This window comes from Chiloscyllium punctatum, chromosome 18 (genome assembly GCF_047496795.1).
Source record: "Chiloscyllium punctatum isolate Juve2018m chromosome 18, sChiPun1.3, whole genome shotgun sequence".
In the NCBI taxonomy this organism is placed as follows: Eukaryota; Metazoa; Chordata; class Chondrichthyes; order Orectolobiformes; family Hemiscylliidae; genus Chiloscyllium; species Chiloscyllium punctatum.
Genome location: NC_092756.1, coordinates 83,690,979 through 83,715,491, shown reverse-complemented (window position 1 = coordinate 83,715,491; position 24,513 = coordinate 83,690,979). Strand labels below are relative to the sequence as shown.

Here is a 24,513-nt window from a genome sequence, read left to right as displayed (position 1 = left end):
AAATAACATGGCATCTAAGTACAATTCTCACTCCTATTTCCACTTCTACAAATTCAGTTGTTTGTATCTATTACTCATATTTAAATCTATAAAAAGGTAAAGTCACCATAGCCTACTTCCATTGGAGACACAACTGGGTGGTAAGTTTAACCTGTAGGCTCACCATACCTCAGGTAAGGGGAGAATTTGAGAAGGCAGGCCACTGTGATCTTAAGAGCAGGAATCAGACTGGGAAGCCAGCAATTCCAGTCAACTCAGCGGAGCTAAGTGAGACAGCACTGATTAGATTTTTGTTCTCATTCATTGCAAAATATTAGTGTTCACAGATAATAGAAGCAACATCCTTTCCTTCATGTTTCGGGGGTGAACGCCAAATGCATCTGCCCATTAGCTGAAATCATCCAACACCAGAATAGATCAGTGATTAAATGAGAGACTTGCTTAGTTTTCCCACTTCAGAAATATTTAACTATGACAACACCCAGAACTCATTAAGGATGGTGGTATGTTTACAATGGGGGTCTTAAACTTTGCCTGAATGCATGCACCAGAGTACCAGGCAATTTGCACGAAAGATTTGAATGCAAAAAATCTTTACAAAACAAGTGTGCATGTGGAGATGCTGGGTTGGATTGGGGTGGACAAGGTCAAAAAAAATCAAGACACCGGATTATAGTCCAATAGGTCTATTTGAAATTGCAAGCTTTTGGAGCTCAGCTCCTTAGCACCTGAGGAAGGAGCTGAGCTCTGAAAGCTTGCAATTTCAAATAAACCTGTTGGACTAGAAGCTGGTGTCACTTAATTTTTGACTATGTTAAGAATAACAAAGCATGTAGTGGTACAGGGAATGTCTTCCAAGTTCACTTAATATAGCAGTGGTATTCTTTTGCCACCATTCCTTTCTGCAACCTGACACCACCACCCCACCTCCCCCCTGCAAAAACTCTGCGCATAAGCAGTGTCAAAGTTTATGACAAGATGACTGCAGTTATGTTTTAATTGGAAAGCAATTTTAATTATTTATTACTAGTTCTTTCAAGTTGACAAAAGTAGTTCAGTATGAAATGCTAAAATCGTGCAAAATAAAAAGCTGGCCCATGCCCTCAAGTTATTATCACCTGAAATTTTCCTTTGATATGCATTAGAATATTTCAAAATATCACCCGAGTAGAGTGCCTGTTTGTGAATCACATGATCATGATCTTAAATACATTCTAAGCTCAAATTTAGGCTTACTTCATTGCTAAATTTAGAATTTTTTTAGCATCATGACATGGGACTTAATTTTCTCTCTTTAGGTAGATCCAGATTTAGTAAAGAAATCTTAATTTCCAACCTTCCCCCCCCCCCCCCCCCCACTCCACTGGAGTAGGAGTATCTCTCTACAGCATTTGATTTAATGCAGGTAGCTTAACCTAATAATATTTGAACACAAAAGAAAACCAAAATTAAGATTTATGCTTTGAGTGTTGTGATTAGAACAGCATTTTACTCCAGACTGAACTGAAGCATTGATCTGTACAATGAAATAGATACAGGTCAAGCTCTTTTGTCACACCATTTTGATTTTAACAAATAGACATTAAGGTGAAGAGGTGATTTTAGCTTGTGGGCAACATGGTCAGGTCAGGAATATTCTAGAATTAATTTTACCAGTTGATATTGCAGAAAGAAAAATTCTCCCACATTCCTTCTAAAATGAGTTAATGCTATAAAAGGTGAAATCAGACTTAACTGCAGATTATGCTTGAACTCATGTCATGATTTGACAAATTCAAAATTGCTAAAGACAAAAATACAAACTGCCAATAATTATATGCAGGTATATTTGGTGACACCGCTATTTCAAAATATTGATTTTAGAATCATGGATGTTAACTTCAATCCAAAAAAAAGACCATTGAAGTGGTGTTCAAAATATTGTAATGGAAACTCTAATTTGATGCATTACTTTGTAAGCTAGGATTGCTCTTGCATGCCTATTAACTACATGGGAGTTGGTTAGCTCAGCTGGCTTGACAGCCAATTGCAACAGGACGACAACAGCATAGGTTCAATTGCCACATTGGCCAAGGTTATCATGAAGGACCACCTTCCTCAATCTCTTCCCCCTCACGAGAGGAGTGGTGACCCACAAGTTAAAACACCAGTCATCTGTGAGAGCAGCCCAAATGATCTGGTGGGATTATGGCAACTATTTTTTAAAAAAAAACCATTGCTCTGTTTGAGAACTAAGTGCATGACAGTGTAGTACAAATCAAAAGGAGAACAAAGTGTTGCTTTGATATTATTTGTGCCTTAAGAGTGTGAAGAGCAAGAAAGCTTCTTGATTCCAACTTGAAATACTAGCCAGTGATCAATGCTAGAAACAGATGAATAGGTGTTGTGAAGAGTCAAAAAGATCCAAGTACAGCAGTGTCTAAGTTCAGAAATATAAAGAAATGGGAAACTGGGTGGTGCCATGGAAACAGGCAGAAGCTGTCGAGTCCGACACTGCCAATTTATTAACACAAGACAACCATACCTTTCAGTTAATTTCAAGCAGACCATTCAGCTTTTCACTTTGGTTGCTCCTGGGGGGGGGGGGGGGGGGGGGGGGGGGAAGAAAACAAAATCCTGTTACGCCCTGCTGCGAGAGAGGGAGCGCATCTAATAAGCATTAAGCAGAAAACAAAATTTAAGACAACTTTCAGTTACATAGCATAAAAAAAGGGTAGCATTTGACTGCATCAAGCATTGTGCCCAAATTAAAAAAGTGGTCTTAGAATAAATTAACTGTCTAGAACAAGTCAGTATTTCAAATCTTGGTGTACATTGGGCAAAAAAAGGATATGTCGAGGAAACTAAAAAAAAATATTTTGGTCCATTTTAAAGAGCTTTATAATTATCAAAAGGAGCTTTGAAACCTGGAGCATACCCTTCACAACCATCACTGTACAACAGTTGAGTTTCATTGAATAATTCCCATTAGAAAGTGTCTGTTTTGGTGTAATGTGTGACAATACTTTAATATACCAATCAATCCATGGTAAACCGGCAAAATTTGTGCAGGACCCAATAGAATAGCGGTAACAATGAACAGTTGGGACTTGAACAAACAACCTATACTGTTAAACCTAAAAGAACTCAAGCAATTTCAAAAGCAGATCTTGTACACTATATTCAGAAGGAATCATGTGGCTGATCTTTCAGTATTTGAATCTGGCAGTTCTGACCTCCAAGATGTGCTGAACTGCTCTGAGCGGCTCTATGATAGTTTGGTGATGAAGGAGTTTTAGTGGTTGAAAGAGTTACTGAGTTGGGTCGATTCCTTTTTCTGGGTAGTCTCGTCATGGTACCCTACCAGTCAAACACTAGTGATACGGCTCCTTACTGAAAACCCAGTCTTCCAGTTAACCTTTAGTGCTCCACAGTTCTGTACCTTGCTTCGAGCACTGTCCGTGTGGCTCCCTACCAAGATATTTTATGCATCTCCTCTGCAGGAGCAATCCTCTCTCAAACCTTGCTGCTCAAGCTCTAGCCATTTGACAGCTGTGCAGTTGGCTTCATAACTCCAGGCCCACGTTCTTCCCTCCAGATTGCAGCTTTTCTTATTGGTAGTTTTTGCACCTGCTGCAAAGTCGTAGGTTTAAACACCCTTTTTGCTTGGCTTTCTGCAGTTTTGGCAAAATGAACACTGCAGATGCTGGAGATTAGAGTCAAGAGTGTGGTGCTGGAAAAAAAAACAGGTCAGGCAGCATTCAAGGAGCAGGAGAATTGATACTTCGTGCAAAAGCCCTTCATCAGGAATAGCTGGGAGTGTTGGCAGTGTTGAGAGGGGTGGATGGGTGACCTATCAGCAGACAATCCTGATTCCTGCTGTCCAACATTGATTCTCTTGTTCAGGGTGGGGGTAAGAGTGTGAATTGTGAACCTTATACAGAATCCCAGTTTTTCATTTTTTTAAAATTAAACATTAGAAGTTAGTTGTAGAAGGTAAAATTAGGAAGAACAGATAGGGTTATAACTCCCCCAAAAGAATGAAGAATGAATATCCATTTCCAATGACAATACTTTTCCTTTCAGGGGATGATAGCTTCACTGGCACCTATCCTTAATTGCTAGGGAAAATTCAGTCAACTACATTGTGGTAGGTCTGGAGTCACATGCAGGCCAGACCAAATAAAAATGGCAGGTTTCCTTCCCCATAAAAGAGCACACTGGGAACCTGGTTGTTTAAAAAACCCCAAAAATATTGGTATTATCATGGTCACCATTTCAGAGAACGGCTTTCAATTCCATATTATATTTTATAGCTAGATTAAAACAAAAACACAGCTGCAGTTTTAGCATTTGAACCCATGTCTCCACTGCACTAGTCTGGGGATCTGAATGAACTGTTGAGTGACATTTCCATTAGACCAACATCTCTACCTTAAAAAGTTTGCCTGATTCAGTAGTTGCACTCCATGTCAATAAAAGGAGGAGAACAAAAAACTGAATACACCAACTCCTAGTATCCATCAATTCACTAAGTACAGACCCACGTACACAGTTAGCCCCAGATGTCATTTGTTTTTCCCATGACTCATCCAATTTGATCGCATAGTCCTCTGTAGAATAGAGGAGTTACACTGTAGCGATTAGTTTTTTTTAAATCCGCAGGAAGTCCGTACCCCTATCCCAGTGGGGTGGTGGTGGGGGAGATGGTGAGGATTTGTTGTAACTGTTTTAATGTTAAAGACACTCAAAAGTATACCTCCTCTCCAAATCCGCCCAGTGAAGTAAAAAAAATTTCCAAAACAAGATTAAGAATCTATAATGCACGATAGATCTGGGGGATATCAGATATCAGATATCAACCCTTGCAAAATTTATAAAGTAGTAAAAACAGATAACACATTAGTGATCTTAACTGAACTTTTTTTTTCCGCAGTAATCTCAGCTACCCAAATCTTCCCAGGTACATTACCATTATTCTGATGGGCAAAGATCAATTGACTCTACATAGATTAGGAAAAGATGTTACTACTTGCTCTGGAGTTGGGAGGGGTTAAAAAGACAAAGTCAGCGGTTCTTCTGCTTGTTGTTTATCATCTAACACTTTTCCAACTGCATATGAACTTCTGCTTAAACGATGCCATTCTCTGTCTCCTGCAGTTCAACAGCGGTTGAAACCATTGTGGAGACTCACATGAATGAATTAGTGACTACGTGGCTTATTTGGAATCAGTGCCATAGTACAGAAAAAAAGCTAACAAAATTAATGTAAATTTACAAGGAGATTGTGGAATACTTGAAAGTGCATGGAAAAGAGGGTTGAGTTAGCACAGCTTTAAAAAGGGAGATCATGCCATCTGTTGAGGTGGTAACAAAAGGAGATCCAATGGATGTGATGTACTTGGATTTTTAGAACACCTTTGACAAAGCCTCTACACAGAAGCTGCTAAACAAGATAAAAGCCCAGTGTCAGGGACATGATGCTGACCTAGATAGAGGACTGGCTGACTGGCAAAAAGCAGAGCGAGGGAATAAAAAAGGGGTCTTTTTCAAGCTGGCAACCAGTGACTAAGAGCTCCACAGGGATCAGTGTCGAGACCAACTATTCACATTATACATTAACAAACTGAATTGAAGGAATGCTGGGCATTGTTGCTAAGTTTGCAGATGACAAAAAAAAATGTAGAGGAAAATGTAGTTGAGGTGGTGGGGAAGCTAAAGGACTAGTACAGGTTAGGAGAGTGGGCAAAGAAATTGCACATGGAATACAAGTGGAAGGTTACTCATTTTGGTAGGGAGAGGCACAGATTATTTTCTCAATAGGGAAAGGTTTGAGAAATCAGGGACTTTGGAATCGTGGTTCAGAATTCCCTTAAAGATTACATGCAGGTTCATTTGGCAATTAGGAAGGCTGAATACAATGTTCGGATTCACAAGGGCTAGAATACAAGAGTAGGGACATTTGACTGACGCTGTAAAAGACTTTGGTCAGATCACATCTGGCATATTGAACAGTTTTGGGCCCCATATCCAAGAATGTATTAGGTTTGGAGGTCATCCAGTAGGTTACAAGAATGATCCTGGAGATAAAAAGCTTTTCACCCGAGGCGTGGTTGAGAACACTGCATCTGAACTTCCACTTCTTTGAAATTCTTTTAAAAATTGTGAGTAGGGAGTTGGTGAAGACATAAACTTAGTTTCCACTAGGACCTGTGAAAGGCATTATCCTTCGTAAATGAGACAAGCTGGAATTTCTTCAGCCAGTGAATGGCGAATCTGTACAATTTACTGTCTCTACAGCCTTCTGTGACAAAGTCACAAGTATATTTGAGACAGAGATAGTTAGCTCTTGATTAAGAAGGGGACCAAAAAAAGTTACTGGGAGAAAGGAGAGTGGACTTTAGAAAAACCAGTTATGATCGAATGGCAGAGCAGGCTCAAATAAGCAGAAAGGTCTAATCCTGCTCCCATACCTAATGGTCCCAATATAAATTGAACATTTTACATAAGCAGCCACAGGAATTAGAGACATAGCAGCAACCCTTATTTCAAATCTAACTCCACTCATATCTGGCAAAATGTGAAGCCACCAATGAGAGAGAACAGAAGAGAAAGCAGCCTTTGCTCAGTTATGGTAAAAACAATGACTGCAGATGCTGAAAACCAAATACTGGATTAGTGGTGCTGGAAGAGCACAGCAGTTCAGGCAGCATCCAACGAGCAGCGAAATCAACGTTTCGGGCAAAAGCCCTTCATCAGGAATCAAGCTGTACTTCACAAGAGACCTGAGCAAATAATCAAACCAGATACTTTAGTATAGAAGTTGAAGGATTGCTGCAATTGGTGATGTCATCTTTCAGATTAATTGTTCACACTAATCTGTCCTACTAGGTGACCATAATAGATCCCATAGCAGTATTTAAACAGATGAACTTTTCTCTGCTCCCAACAATTTTTTTTTAAAAGCATTACCAGTATGGATGAGGCTCATTGATGATTCAGCTTAACAGTATTTGTAGAATCATGTAGCAAATTGGCAAGTTATCCTACATTAAAACAGCAAATACCAAAAGTACTTTGATTGTGAAGCACTTCAGGATGTATTCAATAGAAGAGCTAGTGACTTCCATCAAGAATCTTAGTATGCGCATGGGGAAATCTGTTTTAAATAATGGCACCTAACTAAAGCATAACAACTACTCTACGTTAACCTGGGCAGGGTAATGTTACAAGAACTCAAGAAAAGGAAAGGAATGGAACGGAACAGTGTTGAAAAAGGCAGGCCGGGTGTATGGGGTCAGCAATGCAAAAAACAAACTTAAGTTATAGTTCAATAAATAACTAGTGTCAAAAACTTTAGATTAAGCTGCCCTCATACAAATGGAAAGAAGTTCCTGAAACAAACAAACAATCTTGTTATTTTATTCTTCCCTTTACAGGTGTTTTTAATAATCACATTATAAAAAGTTTGGTATAATGCTCCAAGTCTATTAAAAAATTCTTTTCAAACAAATCTGTACAAATTGAGTTCTGTACAAATAGAAGGCTCAATTGCTGTTAGGAGTGAGCAGCATGTTCTTGATGGGGATTCTTGTATTGAGTACTCTGTACACGACAAAATCTGGTCATTACATAAAATGTTATCAGTGGATGTTAATGAATGTTCGCCAGGATGTCTATTAAATACTAATGTTACTGACGTATTTGTCTACTTGGAGGTGGTTACTGGCCTCCTGTGGTTAGCAGATTTTGTGACTGTTGCATAACATGGATTTTTAATGATGCTACAATGTAGGACTTGGTAGGCTGTACAGTACAGTAAGAGCTAATTAAACATAGTAGAAACAGTAGAGCACTTTTAATAAGCTCAAAGTCACATATGCCCAAGTGAAGCATATTTATACAGTAATGAATGGTTCAGCAGCATACATTTTTACATTCTAGTAAATAGCTTTAATCTCTTCCTTTAAATTAACTTTTCTGTTACACTGACCTTTATTTAGAACTTCAAAAAATTTAATATTTGCCAAGATTAGTGATAAGCTAGTTTGACACTAAAATTACTATTACAGACCATTCTGCTATCACTCGTTTCATTAACGCAAAATCAAACAATTGACAAACAAAATCGGTGACAGCTTCTAAAGTGTGAACTTTTAAAACGTGTTGGCTGTAATGAGATTACGTTGCCAACAGTTTAAGCGCTGTTTCTAAAGCACGACCTAAGATGTAGTTACACAAGAATGCAACTTGAGAGATATGGAAGAACTACCTACATCAAAATCACTGGAACCATTTTCTTATTCCAGTCAGATGCTTTAGACCGCTGAGGTTGACACTAACTATCACACAGCACCAATACTGCTCCACCCACCTGCTAAACTCCCTGCTTTGGCAGGAGTTGAAGATGACTTGTAAACATCTTCCTCTTCCCCAACTCAATTTGTTATAAACTGAATTTGAGTGTACTTCAAATGTCAAACTTCATCGAATTCATCAGCGGTCCCTCACAGATAAATGGCTATACAGTCTAAAGTGGCTCCCATAGGCTCTGCCACACTTGGTGCAGGTGGTGGTCATGGGAAGGGGTGGGCAGACAGGCATTAGTGTGGCAGCACACTTAATACTGATTGTTAACTTTAGCTTCTTCCCTCCCAACCCAATGGCAAGTCTATGCTCGACACTGTCCTGAATGCTCCTCGGCCAGTGATCTCCAGGTGTTTGTGGAAATGCAGCACTTTGCCAGTGAGGCCTCGAGAATATCCTGGAAGCATTTCCAGTCTACCTCGGGCTCATCTACCATTCCAGTGCAGGACGGAGAGCACCTACTTGAGGAGTCATTTGTTGGTCATACGGCAACATGGCCAGCCTATCGCAGCCGATCAATGGTGGTCCGTACCTCATGCCAGGTGATGTAGGCCTAATCAAGATAGTGTTGGGGCACTTCTCCCCAGCAGATTCGCAGGATCTTATGCGGGCAGCACTGGTGGCACCACTCCAACACCTTGGAGTGTGTCTGCTGTAGACAGTTCACATCTCAGTCATATTAGGAAGGCAGGAACCATCATAACACTGTATACTATGAGCTTGCTGTCCTTGAGCAACATTTTCCTTACTGGCATACCTGGAGGTGGTGCTGGACCTCTTCAATAACTGCTTTGGTCAACTGGCCACTTCCAATACCTTGGGTGTCCTACGTTCTCAAAGACGTCTCTGTGCACTTTGATCAGGGGTTCGCTACACAACGCTGGTTGGTGGAAGACCTTAGACTTGGTGTTCAGGGGGAGGCCTATGTTCTCACATGCCTCCGTAAATGTGCAGACAACGGTTTGGAATTTGTCCTCAGAGTTTGCATGTATGCAAGCATCATCTGCATACTGCAGTTCAATGCCATTGGTTGGCGTGACTTTGGTTTTGGCTGGAAGGCTGATTCTGTAGGTTAGCTCCACTCCACTGAGGTAAAGTGAGAACAGTGTGTTGGGGGCGATGATGCAGCCCTGCTGGGCAATAGTCTAAACAGGAAATGGGTTATTCATGAGCATGACTTTTGCCATTGTGGAGCAAGTGACAGATGGTGATAAACTTCATAGGGCAACCAAAAAAAGTAGAGAAGGACATTCCAAAATGCTTCCCAGTGGAGTGTCAAATGCCTTTGTAAGGCCATATACAGTTGCAGGTTTTTTCTGCATTTCTTCTGCAGTTGTGCCCCTCCATGGCTGGAAGCTGCACTGCAATTCCAGGAAGTTCCTCAGCCACAGGGAGACGACACTGGCAAGGACTTTTCCCAACAGAAAATACCCTTGTAATTACCACACAGTCATACTGGCTTCCACTTTTTTTAAAAAAAGTGCTCATGACTGCAGCATCGAGCTTTCCTAGGATGCTCCTCTATTTCCAGAAGAGGCATCTCCTGCTCTCAGCTCCCAGAACTGAGGCCTAAGCACCACTCCTCCCTTTATAGTACAGCATACTTTTGATATGAAATGTTTCCAAATTTTAAATCAACTTGGGCATGTATCTTAAGGCAAATAGATACTCAAAAAGTAACTTATACATGCATCAAGGTCCATTGCCTGATGTCTCAGCATAGACCGCCAATTAAAACACACACTTACATCTTTCCTCAAAAGAGAAGACAAATACTACACGTAGTGCTCCAGATGTGATCTCAACTCTGTACTTTTGCTTCACAATGCAATCATTAATATTTCCTGATTACCTGCTATGCCTGACTAACATTTTGCAATTCAATTTGGGATCCCAGAATCCTCTGCATCTCAAAACTCTGAAACTTTACCATTAACTGGATTAGTGGTGCTAGAAGAGCACAGCAGTTCAGGCAGCATTTTATTCTACTGTTAAAAATGGGCAATTATGCTGTATTATTGCTCATTTTCCTAGATCTTCACCTACTTGTTTAACAAATGTCTTTGTAGACCCCTCACATCCTCTTTACAACTTACTGTCCTATCAGAGTCATCAGATTTGGCAACCAAACCTTCAGTCCCTTCATCCACATCATTGATATCAATTCTTCAAAAGAGTATTGCTTCAAGCATGAAGCATCATGGCAAACTACTTGTAATATCTGGTCAGCTAGAAAATGAGCTGAAAATGCGCTGCTGGAAAAGCACAGGTCAGGCAGCATCCAAGGAGGAGAATCGACGTTTCGGGCACGAGTCCTTCTTCAGGAATGAGGAAAACACACTTTCCTCATTCCTGAAGGGCTCGTGCCCGAAACGTCGATTCTCCTGCTCCTTGGATGCTGCCTGACCTGCTGTGCTTTTCCAGCAGCACATTTTCAGCTCTGATCTCCAACATCTGCAGTCCTCACTTTCTCCTCAGCTAGAAAGTGACCTATTTATGCCTGCTGTTGAACAATTAATTCTCTCATTAGCAAATAGTCAAACCAAAGAAACAAAGCACACTGTTTCAAGAAAATATCCCAAAATTTTGTTAAGTCCTCATTAAAAGGGTACTATTGCCCATGATTTTTCCAGGCTAAGGTAGAAAATCCCTCACAATTGCTAGATTTTTCAGACAAGCTTCCATTCCAAGTGGTTATTATTCAGTGACCTGTACCCCCACACGTGACTTCTGCCCTTTATCATTCTTCACCTCGACCCAAACTGCTTCAACATTCTAGTTTCCTGAACTTAGGTCATTCATCTGTATTGTGCAAATATCTTCAGAATCAACAAACATTTCTTTCAACTTTCCTTAGCTTTCTGACTTGTTTAACCTTCACCTACCCTCAATATTCAGATTGAAGTTTATTATTTCATCCTACAGCCATACATCTGTAGTGATTCATGTGTGGCCAAATTGAGATAAATGAATATGAACTAAGTATTCATCTGTTGTGTTTTGAATGTTAAGTATTCATACATGCCCTCAGGTTTTGTCCTTTTATTAATTTTGTAATGTTTAATCTTATCTGTTGGCCTACTCAAGTGTACTTTATCCCTTTCGGTCTTATTATTTCACATATTTCTACCATATCTTGATTTTCCACACTTTCACAAGTTTGATTTCCTTGTTCTCACTATTTAATTTGAAAACTTTTCGCTTCCCTAGCTACGCCTTGTAAAAACACCAGTCTTAGCATTGTTCCTGTATAGATTAAATCACTGGTAGAGCCTACACTTTTCCCAACCAATGCCCCAAAAAGAGAACTCACTTCTCCCAGTCTTTGAGCCACACATTCATCTCTAATCTTATTGGCCCTATACCAACATGTACATGGCTCAGGTAATGACTCAGAGATTACCTTTGAGATTTAACTTCTTAATCTAGTATCTAGTTCCTCACACTGACTATTCAGATTTCTTCCTATGCTGGTTGTACCTAAATGGACTGTGATAACTGGACCCTCCCCATGCTATTCTTTTGCTCAGAACTGCAACAGATGTATAACATCTCTGGACTTGTGCTTTACTGCAGAGAATAGTGTCAATCCCTTCGCTAAATTGTCAGCTACCACTACATTCATTTTTTTACTCCAATGGCATGATGCAACATGGTGCCATGGCCAATTTGATCACCCACCTTGCAAATTCCACTTTAGTCTACCAGATCAAGAGTGTTTGCTAAGTCTGAGGCTCCTCCACTACTGTCTACGTGGCCTCACTCAGTCACAAATCCTGCTCCTCACTACTAATGAAAACAGATGACTTGGTTCTTAAAAAAAAAAGGTGCAACTGTTTACCAGATCAAACATTAAGATATCTCTTCCCTCCCTTTTGTGCAGTGTCTGCAGTTTAACCTCAAAAATCAATAATCCTCATCTGGAATTCTTCTGGCTGCTAACACTTTCAGAAGACCCACATGCCCTAGATTGCCCTGGCATTCAAAAGCTCCCACATTTCACAACTACAAACACACACTTGTCTTGCCATTGTTACCCATTCTATTTACTTGATTTTAATTGCAGTTAAAATGCTACTTTTATATAGAGTTTAAGAAAGCAACTAAATGATATCACCAGAAGGTATACTTTTAGCAATTACAGATAGATTTTAAGCATATTTTATCTTTTGTTTATTTCATTTGAAAGCATTAGCTTTTTTTTTTATAGATCCATCTTAAACTCTAAGCCAGCTATTGAGAATATTGTCCCTTACACCAAGAACTTACTGGCTAATCAACTTGTTAGTTTCCTTTTGTGACAATTGCTTTAAAAATCAGTTTTTTTTAGAACCTCCTCTACTCTAGTGTATAAAAGCTGTACTGTGATCTCCACTCCCAACTATCTGTTCCACTCAGGGAGGTAGAAGGTTACTAATTCCCACGGTCAACTTCTAAAAGCCTATGCTCCTAGATAGGAAAGGTTGCTTCAGACTGCCTTTTCTCAGCTTCCTAGGCAGGAAAGTCTGTGCTCCAATCCAGTGCTTCACTTCTGTCCACCTCTGCTCCACCCCCAGGTAGGGAAAAAAAAAAAATCACCTTTTGATCCCTGGGTCATGTTAATGCTACTTGCAGGTAGAAAGTGCCATATCAAAGTGAAATTTGTAAAAAATAACTATTAATGCACTTACCGTGGAAGAAATAGGAAGGAGAGAATTACACATCTTATATTGGAAGAGGAAGACCTTTTTTAATCAAGACTGAATCTAAAACTACTGCTTTCCTGAGATGAACTATAAGCTGAACTAATCTTGAAGAGCTTGATTAAAAATAACTGAAATCAGAGTGGGCAGGATTGAAATCATACATAGAGATGGTCAGTGGTATGAAGGAGGAAGAGAATGGCGGAACAATAACCGAAAGAATTCAAAATAATGGGAGTGGTGGCGGCAGCAGAGAGTTGTCACTAGACTGGTAATCCAGAGCCCCAAGCTAGTGTTCTTTAAACAGGAGTTCAAATTTAGATGGTCAAATTAGAATTGGGCAAATATAGTCTAGATTAGATTAGATTAGATTACTTACAGTGTGGAAACAGGCCCTTCGGCCCAACAAGTCCACACCGCCCCGCCGAAGCGTAACCCACCCATACCCCTACATCTACATTTACCCCTTACCTAACACTATGTGCAATTTAGCATGGCCAATTCACCTGGCCTGCACATCTTTGGACTGTGGGAGGAAACCGGAGCACCCGGAGGAAACCCACGCAGACACGGGGAGAACGTGCAAACTCCACACAGTCACTCGCCTGAGGCGGGAATTGAACCCGGGTCTCAGGCGCTGTGAGGCAGCAGTGCTAACCACTGTGCCACCGTGCCGCCCACCGTGCCGCTCTCAATGGTAACCATTGAGAGTTGTTCTAACAAACCATTTAGTTTGCTAATGCCCCTTCTAGGGAAGGGAATCTCTTGCCCTTACCTGGTCTAACTTACGTGACTCCAGATTCATAGCAATGTCATGGAGTCTTTTGCAAGGGTCAATGCCACTCTTAGTTTAAGAGCAAATAGGGCTGCGCAACGAATGCTGCCCTTGCTAGCAAGAGCCAAAATCCCATTCAGAGAAAAATCCACATGTTCAAACAACTATAGTAAAGCTGGAATAGAAAAGCAGCCAGAGTTATGGTGACAGTGAATGGTCAATTTGGAACCTAGCAACAGAACTGTTGGTAAATTATGTTTTATTCTCAGAGCCCCCTGCCAATTTTCAGTACACATTACTTTTCTAACAGCAGACTCAATGTATTTTGGTCATGGTCATCTGTTATAGCTTGAAATTCAGTCAGTGGTTCATGTAACTTATCAAAAGGACCATAACTCATTTGTCTACAGTCATGAGAACAACAAGAGTTTATAAAGTAGAAAGGCTGGATACTCAATGGTTACCCAGTGCATGGAGATTAGCTTCATCATACCAGAGTGACTTATTAGAAGATTGGCTAGATTTTTTAAAAAGTGGGTGTTCACCAATCACTGGTACACTAAAAAGCATACATTCATTCTCAAAAGAAAATTAGCTTTCTAAAATTTGGTATTCAGTACATGAGGGGATTTACAGGAATCATTACCAGTTAACTTGGTCATAAATAAATCATTGATAGATTGATTTGAATGGTAAACAAGGTCCTGAGAACTGAGCACATACTGCTGCACTAGTATTAACAATATTACAATTTTTGATAAATCTTACTTTGAGTCACCATTAACTATTGGTTTAGAATAAAAAGTTGCAACATGTTCAGGGCACTAAATTACATTCAAAATTCTGCTTTTCTGTTGAAATTTGGTGCACACGCTGCATTCTTTAGACTATTTACACTTTGTGAAATTTTGCAGAAATGATTTATTTGGCTTCAATTCCTGCCTACCAGAGAGACAGTTTTCATATGTTGGCTTTAAAAGGGCAGACAAAATAATCCTAGCTCCCCTGATATGGCTAACATTTAAGAGCTTTGTTAAAAAGCAGTTGACATACATCGATTACTTATTTCTTTACTTGGGAAAACAATTTGAAGTAAAATACATATCTCCTTAAGTTAGGTCACTAAATGTCTCACCATAGCTTATTATAATAGCACTGTCACTTTTTGTTTGCAAAAATGATTGTATAAACTGCACACATCTGTATAGTTGTACACTCTGCATACTCTTCAGTTATTCTTCCTTATATGCTAAAATTAGTCAAATCTTAGTCCTAGAGAACAAAGCAGGACAAAAGAGGTGTTTAAAATCAGCCCTTAAAATTGGTTGTGCACCCACAGATTTTGCTCAATTCCACAGCATGCCTTGCAACTCCAGTTGCTCACTCTCACACCCAGCCCAGCTGCACTTCTGCCCCAGGCATCAGTTCCCTTGGTTTCTGGGAGACAGCAGACAGTTGCTTGGTAACCAGGCTAATAATTTAAATCTAAACAGGCAAAACCTGGCAAAATGCCAGTATTGAATAACAGACACACAGAACGGGAAACAAACTGGAAACACCAGCAATGCATCTATATGTGCAGCCTCCAGTTTGAATGACAGGAGATTTTTTTTATTAAAAATAAATCAATGTTTGGTTTGGAATCCAAGTTTTTTTTCTAGGGCCAGATTAATAGCAAGTTTGACAACATAAGAGGTGTTGAGTGAATTCTGTATTAGGAAATTTTGTATAATTAAAATTTCCTTACCAACTTCCCAATAGCTTAGTGATTACAATGAGACACCAGAATGTTAAGCTAATTAGCGTTAAAATCCTGCAATCTACTAGTGAAGTAATAGTAGGGCACTAAGAAAATGTCAATGTAATCAACTGAAGTTAACAGTTTTGTGAAAGCAATGTAATGCTGTACTGATTTATTAGCATTCTCTGGAGGAAGTAACAAACAAATAAAGTGGATAAACGGAAATTTGAAGATGTCACATGTTGCACCGTATCAAATGCTGATAAGGTTACCACACAAAATAAGCACTCAGTGTTGGGGGTATTAATAGCACAGATAGTGGATTGGTTAGCTAGCAGGAAGTGGAGCGCAGGCATAAATGGATAATTCTCCATAGGCAAGGTGCAAGAGTGGAGTGCCACAGAGACTGGTGCTTGGGTCTCAACTATTTACAATCTACAGTGATTAGACGATGAAGGAGAACCAATGAGGTAAATTTGCCATTAATACCAAGAAAATAAAATTGTGTTGAGGATTAGAGAATCTGCAAAAAACAAAGATAGGTTGAGTTAGTAGACAAAAACTTGGCACAAGAATGATATGGGAAAATGAACTTGTCCACACAGGAAGACTAGAAATGCAGCATATCAAGAGACAGGCACAGCAGAATTCTGTGAAACAGAGGCACCTGAATATCCTGGTATACAAATTTAGCTTGTATGTACCACAAGGGATCAGGAAGACAAATGTAATGTGGTTATTTATTGCAAGTGGAATGGAATCTAAGGAGCAAATGCTTTGCTTTGGTTGTATAGGACAATTGCAGGAGAAATTTTACCCACTTCCAGGCACCACTGTTCACTGGGTTCTGAAACCAAAGCACTGCATATGTCTGCAAAGCATCATACTGGCAAAAAGTTTGCTTTGAATCACAAAACAAGAGGTCATGACTAATACTGTACCATAAGGGAGGGAAAAAGCGCACTGGGAAAAAGGGAAATATGAAAGATAATTATGACACTCATTTACAGTATCAAGACACTGGAAATTAAGACTGGAGATGATTTTGGGTCTCTGGTCTCTGAATTTATCACTTGAATTTCCAATGGAGCCACCTTAAAAGATTCTCTGTACTTTATTATTTAATCACTACTTCCCAAAGTATTCGCACTGTGGCCAATTGAGATCAAAAGCCATTGCATTCCCCTAGAGAAAAAGTGCAAGGGCCTGTTTGAGCTGGAGAACAGCTGGTTTAACTTAGTAGATCTTCGCAATACAGCTACTGCCTCAGGTTTCACAACCCCAATATTTCAGCGAGTGGAGAGCCCATTTTGGGAAACCATGATTTAAATCAGCTGCAACTGGACCAAATATTTATGCACAAGTAATGGACCACAGAACACTTCAATTTCAAGTACAGCATTTTGAAAACCAGAAACTGTTATGGTTCTAAAGTATTCACATCATTTTACAGAGCAAATTGAGCTGATTCTGTCCCCGTTTAATACAAACAGCTGTTCTCACATAGGGGTCTTACAGGGAGGGAGAGGGGGTACAATGCAACATGAGATTACTGTAGCATTTCATTTGATTACAACATTAAAATGTCTTCCAGTAGTGGAGGACATTTTCAATGTTGCAATCAAATGAAAAGGCCAGTGAAGTAAAATGGCTTAAAATCTTTAAATAATTTTAAAATTTGGCTGAGATTGTAAGAATTTGCTTTAAAAAAGCTAAGAAAAGGCAACATGAGGAAAATGTTTGAAAAATGTCTCAAAATACATCTTTCAAGTAACAAAGATATAACAATCCTGGGGAGACTAAACAGCACTCAAACCTTCCCTTCCCTAAAGGTTGACGTTTACTGATGAGGCAGAGGCCAACCTCGATCAAATGCTTTCAGTAGAATCCAAGAACTTCCAACTTTGTAGGAAGTAGAGTTCTTTTTAAATTAAAACACAACGATAATCAGATGCAGTAATTGGAAACTAATTGAGAGAGAAAGTCAAAAGAAAAATATTCTAAATAGCTTTTGCTCAATTTCTGTTGAAAAGCACTTTCAAAAACTTAAGTCAATGGTGAAACATACTCCTGCTAGTGCAGACTTCATTTTAGAACTACTTAAATATTTTGTTCGGCATAAAATACTGACTGTCATTGACAATTATGAAGAAAATGTTGCAGGGCTTATTTCATGGAAATGGGCAGAAATTTCAGGAGACCAGACAGGAGTAACAGAAGTTCAAAAAACTGCTGATGGTGATTCTACATTCCTCGCTCTTCCCCTGTCCTGAGATTGTATTATTGGAGGTTTCCCCAGAAAATAAATCTCCAAGCACTGAATTGACGATGTGGATGCCTAAATTATCAGTCTTGTTTCAAAAAAAAATCTTGAAATGGTGACTGCATATTAAACAGCCTACTTCAATAGTTTCAACTGAACACCATCGCTGGCCCTGAAAATAAAAATTTTCTATTTAGAGAATTTCAGCTCATATTTATAAGAAAAATTCCACAAGTTTGATACTTAATTCTGTTGTAATCCAAACACCAGGTAATTCACTACCTGAAAACAACAAAGAAGAGTGTAAAGTAAATCACTGGTTCTGATATCTGTAATATTATGACTGGTTACTTACCCTATTGTTGGACATCTGAAGATTTCCTTGGCATCAGATTTTTATGACCTGACAGCAAGGAGGGAAATCCACAGGGTATGAATTAACAACATTTTGTGAAATCAATGACACCATTCTTTGGCATCATACTGCAAATTAAAAAAAAGCTCTCTCCCACCACATATAAAAGAGACGAAGTTTGAAATTTGAAAGTCATGGGACGTGGTTTCTGAACTCAGACTCAAAGAACAAATACAATAACTATTAAATCAACCTCCAATGGTGTTGTGCTTGCTAGATTAAGAATCACTTTTTTTTTAGTAGTAGTGATAGGAATATTTTAATCGTAATGGCAAACTTGATGTTTCCTATTACCAAAATAAATCTTGCAGGTGAGGTGGGTGTGCTGAGAAAAGGTGGAACAGCAAGTTAAAAGTACACAGCTTTGTGGTCAAGATGAGGGTTCATTTATTGGTGGGGCAGTTTCTCAAAGCACTTAAAAGAAAATAATTCATGTTCATCAATGGCAGACTGCCTGACATTGTTCAGAATAGTGTTCACTTAAAGTTGACCTTAAGACCACTTCTCATTCACAGGACAACTGCACCAATTTGCAAAATCTGACTTGGGGGCATTTTTCAGAGTGCAAAGTTAAGGATCCTGTTCCTAATTACTGGTTAACTATCTTTACTGAAAATATATAAAAGAGGATAACAAATGACAGTGGAATCAGTACCTTTCCAGATCTCATTCAAGCCCTATATCGTTCATGTCATCACCGTTAGCCCTATACAGAGGAACCTCGATTATCTGGCATGCGATCAGCCGAATGTCAGATTACCTGGCAAGACCGCAAGGTCCCGATGCTCGGCTAAACTAGGTTATATGGCATTCAATTATCCGAATGAAATACTCCCCGCCTGTATCCTTTGGATAATCAAGCTTGCTCTGTACATTGCTCTTGCATTGCATGTCAAGGTCAGGCTTTGGAGCTCCCTGTAGTTCATAGTTCTAACATAGAATGGACTTCCAATGGAAACAGCAATGCTTAATCCTTTATCATAAGCTACTTTCATATCATATAGTAGATTGTCAAAAAGCATAAACAGGAATTCCTTGATTCCTCAAAAGTGTATCACTCAAGTAAAACTGCCAAACATGTTATTTCAAACAACTAGACTGAATACAGATGTTAATAAAGCAAGAAATTTACAATCTTAATCAAGAATGCACATTTAAGTAAAAAACCCACTGTAACCTTTGAATCTGAAATGGCAAATGTTTATTATATAATATTGCAAACAGTACATCAAAATAGGCAAGCATGCCTATCACTTCACCATGAAAAAGATTTTAAAAAGTGTAAGAACTATGTAAGTCTTCAGTCAGTTGCATTCCACCCCTCACACCCCTCTGTACCCCACGAGTAAGCACTGCTTCACTACATTATCTTGGTTGAAAAAGCTTATTAACAATATATTCAACATATTTGCTTAATTCCTAATTCAAAAGCAGGCTTTATATTTAGCTAATAGATAAAGTTAGTTTCTTGGGACATAAAATGGAAACCCCATAGCATGGAGAAAATAAATTATGCCTCAGTTTCTGGGTTTAAAAAAAAGCATTCAAACTAGTCAAGCTCTTAAAATGTGCAAGGTTCACGAAGGACATTGAACAATTCATATTTTCAAAGACTTAAACAGGAACTGGTCAACTATGCTATCATTTGCATGTGTTAACAATTAATTATTTGCCAGATAGAAGAAAAATATTACCTTTTCTGAAAATGCAATTTTAACAAGGCAGGATATGACAGAAGCACAAAAATATACAATTTACTGATAGCTTTAATGTGTTTGGCACCTGGATCAGAATTCCATCTGACAATTATCTTTTCACATATACATTTTCCATTTTTCCAACTTATCTTTTGTTAATCACTAAATGGAGCATATTATTGAAGATTTCACCATGTGATGAAATTCTGTTTCTATCACATCTGCAGCTGGGTCACAAATGGCTAATCTGCAAATTACTTTTGTGCCACAAACAGAATAGGGAAATACTCCATTTACTTTTCTACAGTGAACTGTATTTTATTATGTGGCAACTGCACAAATTATTTTTTAAAGATGCAAAATATACTTTATCTAACCTATATTTCTTTGGTAGCATATTCCATGTATTGTGGACATGCTGTCTGAGACAACTGAGGGATTTCTATTAAGGGAACAAACTCCCAAGACATACGAAGCTGGATTGGCACGGTATTCGAATTCGCTTGGGAAAGTCAATTGAAAAATAATGGTACTAGAATGGAAGGCTTTAATAATTAGGTAAAAATTGAAACTAGAGTTTTAAGTTAAAATTCAGTTCAAACGACATGTGCCAGGCCATTAAAGTGAGTTTGTTAAAATCCTGATTCAGTGAACCAGTGACCATGAGTGAGCCAAATTGTTAATCTTCCGATGTATAAATTGTCAAAGGCAGATAGAAATACACAATTTCAGCATCATGTGTAGAAGCACACACTTGCATGAAATAGTAAAGCATGAAATGACTGTCTAGTGTATAAAATCCAAAGTCATAACATGCTCTACGCTACACCACTCATTTCAATGAAGAAAGTGGTTTGCATTTAAATTTTGTCTTGTCACTGGCAAGGAGAACGTTGTTGCCTATCGGTATTGGTCTTGATCTGAATATCTTGCCAGGACATTTCAGAGAACAATTCAGAGTCACAGGCTCACAGCGTTTCTCTAATGGGCACTAATGAACCAGGTGGGTTATTATGACAGTCAAGAATTGTTTTGAGACAACCATTATGAAGACTTTTTCAAATCTATTTAATAGAATTTATTTTCTCCTGTCGACATGAAGTGACTTGAACCAATGTCTCAGAGGATTAGCCTGGATTCTGAATGACTAGTCCAATATAGTTACCACTATGTCACCATCTCAAAATCTCTTATGACATCAAAAATACTTCAGTCAACTGAGGTATTTAGATTCCATTTGTAAATAAAAGCTTCATCTTTTCTAGATATCATTGGATAACAACAATAAATGTTGACATAAATATATCTGCCACAACAGTTGCATGGTTTATTAGCTCTCTAGTGTACAACAAAGGTAGCCTTTAATGACTGTACAACTAAAATGTAGGACTTTGTTGCGTTACTAAAAAGTCAAATAATGTAGTGTTTAATGTTGTACACATTTAAAATATATTTCTCATTATGGATTTTAAAAATTTACATATCAATACACAAGTCAAAAAACTTGAGTGCCTCAAGTCAATGTCTGATCAAAATATTTCTTAATCACCAACTTTTGAACTATTACAAAAGCATGGTAATATTTCAAAAGTTTTTGTTTTACGTTCTTATTTTTCCCCTAGAGTCAAAGAATACAATTATTTAAAAGCAGTGGGTAACAAAGTCAAACATTTTTGATGCGAGACAATAGCATTTTAATCATAGATCAAACAGACAAAAAAAAACAAAGACTGGTTAGTGGTACAGAAAGCAAATATTTTTCCAGAAATCTCAAACAAAAAAGCTTTATGTTGAGAAAGAGCTTTCCATCCATTTAATTACTTCGGCCTATTGTTATCTTGATGAATATTTTAAATCACCATGATAGTGTAATTGTTAGACAGTCACCTGTTAAATAACAAACACTGGGCTGACAGGCCTGCCCACTGTTGGCATTAACATGTTAATATTTCATGTTGTATTACAGACATACATGGTCACTTGATGTTTAGGGACAGCTATTAAACTTGCAATAAATAATGATGCTTCCAACAAAAATAATACTAGCTCAAAAAAACTAACTCCATTCATTGAGCTCTTGGTTACAGTGCTCGCTGCATCACTGTTACTTGTGTGCTCACAGATTTAGCAACTCAAGCTTCAATAAGGCATTGTAAAATGGAAGGTTAGAAAGGCAAAATAGATAAATAAAGTTATGTTACCACTAAGATGAATAGTCACATGCTCAAGGTAATTTTTCAAGGTTACTAGTAAGATCCAAGTGCTAGCCACCACCCCCCCCCCCAAAAAAAAATCCTCAGTGCCAATTAGTTTCGATTACAATTTAGTCTAGAATGTTCTGAAATGCAGCTGGGTGGTTCATATCCTTATGGGGAAAAAAAAACACCATAGCATATTTTGTTGGGGGTAGACAAGGCAATGATTAATGAATGAACATGAATAAAAAGGAAAATAAAATCAACAGCATCTAGTACATTTTATTTTAAAAATTGCATTTGGCTGTGCTAGAAAAATATGGGTTTCAAAAGAGGATGTTAAAATTCTGTGAAATTTCAAACCAGAATGTCAAAGTGTAGCAAATGCAGCCAGTCAAAAACAGAGCCACCTTTAAAAATGTAAAAAAAAGGAAAAAAGCAGGAAATAAAGGACTTTGTTCTAATTGAATTCAAATAGGCATTTTGGCATTATTGTTTCAAAATTAAGTGACAGATGAAATGCGTGTCAAAACAAATACGAATAGAAAGACTTAAAATGAGAAGATCCTGGCACCTTGAGAGAAGCTGCAGTACTGAAGACTGTGAAGATGATCCTGGTACTAGGTTAAACATTATGCAAAAAAGGAAGAGAGTGTCAAAGAAATTTCAAAAATACTAACCCAAAAACATTACTTAGAACACTGGTTTAAAATATTAATAATACTGCTTTGCCAGGAGGTCTCAAAACAAAAAAAAAGTTTAAACAAACTGAAAATATCTGACGTAAACTACATTAATTAGCTCCACCACCAATCTCCCCACCCCTCCCTCAATGCATGGTTGCAAGATTTAACATTTTAGGGGAGATAAAGATAAGCTATTACATATTCAAGCCATTCTATCATATTCTTGCATTTATAATTGTAGATTCTACACTACTGTTCTGGGATTGCTTTACTTAATATTTCCAGAATGTAGAGAATTCCTTCACTTTCAAAATAAATTAATTGTATCTACTGAATAACCCATCCCTCTCCTGTACTCCCACCATTCCATATTCTTTTGTGGTATGTTACAAACTGAAACTACACCAATTCTGTTACTCCTCTCTCCCTACAAACCATGATGATAAACACTTCTGAAAATGGTCACAATTGTTACTTACCAAGGAGAAGTAATAAAATGCGCACATCCCTCTAGTTGAAAATAGGTTAAGTCTTACGAACATCACATTAACGTTCAACCATATTAAGCGTTCTTCGATCGACTTTAAACAGTCCTGAATACTACGAGTTTGCTTAAGTAGGTCCTGAATCTCCATTTAGCAGCCATTTTTGCTCCTTCTGATAGGGTGACCATTTTATACAGGTTCCAGTGCACTAAACATAAAACAGTTGTTTTCCAAGAAATGCAGCATTTCTAATTTAAAATGACACATAGTAAAACATAAACCATTAGATTATATTTTAGAAGTTGTTTGCACCCATGATTAGCGAAAACAAAAAAAAATTGCTCAATTAGGAGTTGGAGGAGGTGAGGAGTTGGAGAGCTGGAGAAGGAAAAAACGTGAAACACTGAAAACACCAACAGAATTTCTGATAAAAAAAGTCAATAAATGTTTAATTCTGCTTACCTGGCAAAAAAAAGTTGCTATGTAATATTTGTACTTCCACAAATAAACCATAGGAACTTGCTGGAGACATTTTAACAGGAGTGGAACAGCCACAACAACTGTCAGCCATTTTGAGGTTGCAGAGGCACGGGTAATTAAGGTTACTACAGCTTCATCCCACCTCAAAACAAAACAATTTCCTCTCTGTAGAGAACAGTTAGAACATGGCTTCCTGTCCTGCAGTGCCAGTCTGAGTAATTTTAGCTGGTTGGTGGGTGGGGGTGTGGTGTGTGTAAAATATTCTTTGCCTGCTACAGTCAGATATCTGCAAGCTCACAACCACATTAACATCAACAGGACTTACCAGCAGACAGCAAGCTCTGATTGTTGGATATGCAACTACAGTATAGCAGATGTGTCTGGAGGCGGCCCCTCACCGACGTCAACTGTCTGTCAGTCATGCTAGGCAATTAGCGAGCAGGATTCAATAGTACAAGTTTGTTTGCTGCTTCCTAGGAATCCAGGCCAGAGATTCCAGGCTGCCAGAGCAAGCCAGGCGGCTGTTGAAACCAGCAGGCACCAGAAGGAGGGGGAAGGGAAGGAAAACACAAAAGAAACCCTACTTCAAGAACATACAGGAGGAAATTGCCAGAATGCAAGATGTGCCCCCTAGATTAAGCCCCAAAACATATTATTTGATTTTATGCCCATGTGACTCATGTCCAAAAGGAGTTGTAAATCACATTTAAGCAATTTAAAAGTCACTTCAAAAATCAAATAAACACCC

General features: G+C 38.5%; 1 protein-coding gene across 12 annotated transcripts in view; it reads right to left on the bottom strand.

Moving 5' to 3' along the window:
- LOC140489255 (activating transcription factor 7-interacting protein 1-like) overlaps positions 1-24,513 on the bottom strand; it is a 184,702-nt gene that overhangs the window by 143,301 nt on the left and 16,888 nt on the right. Inside the window, exons 1-2 of one of the 12 annotated variants that reach the window (XM_072588611.1) lie at positions 23,748-24,084; positions 23,280-23,493 (exon numbers count right to left, since the gene is read on the bottom strand). The exons of 8 other annotated variants lie outside the window; for them this stretch is intronic. The gene's annotated coding sequence lies outside the window, so the exon portion shown is untranslated. 3 more of the 12 variants (XM_072588612.1, XM_072588606.1, XM_072588605.1) reach the window with 3 other exon arrangements.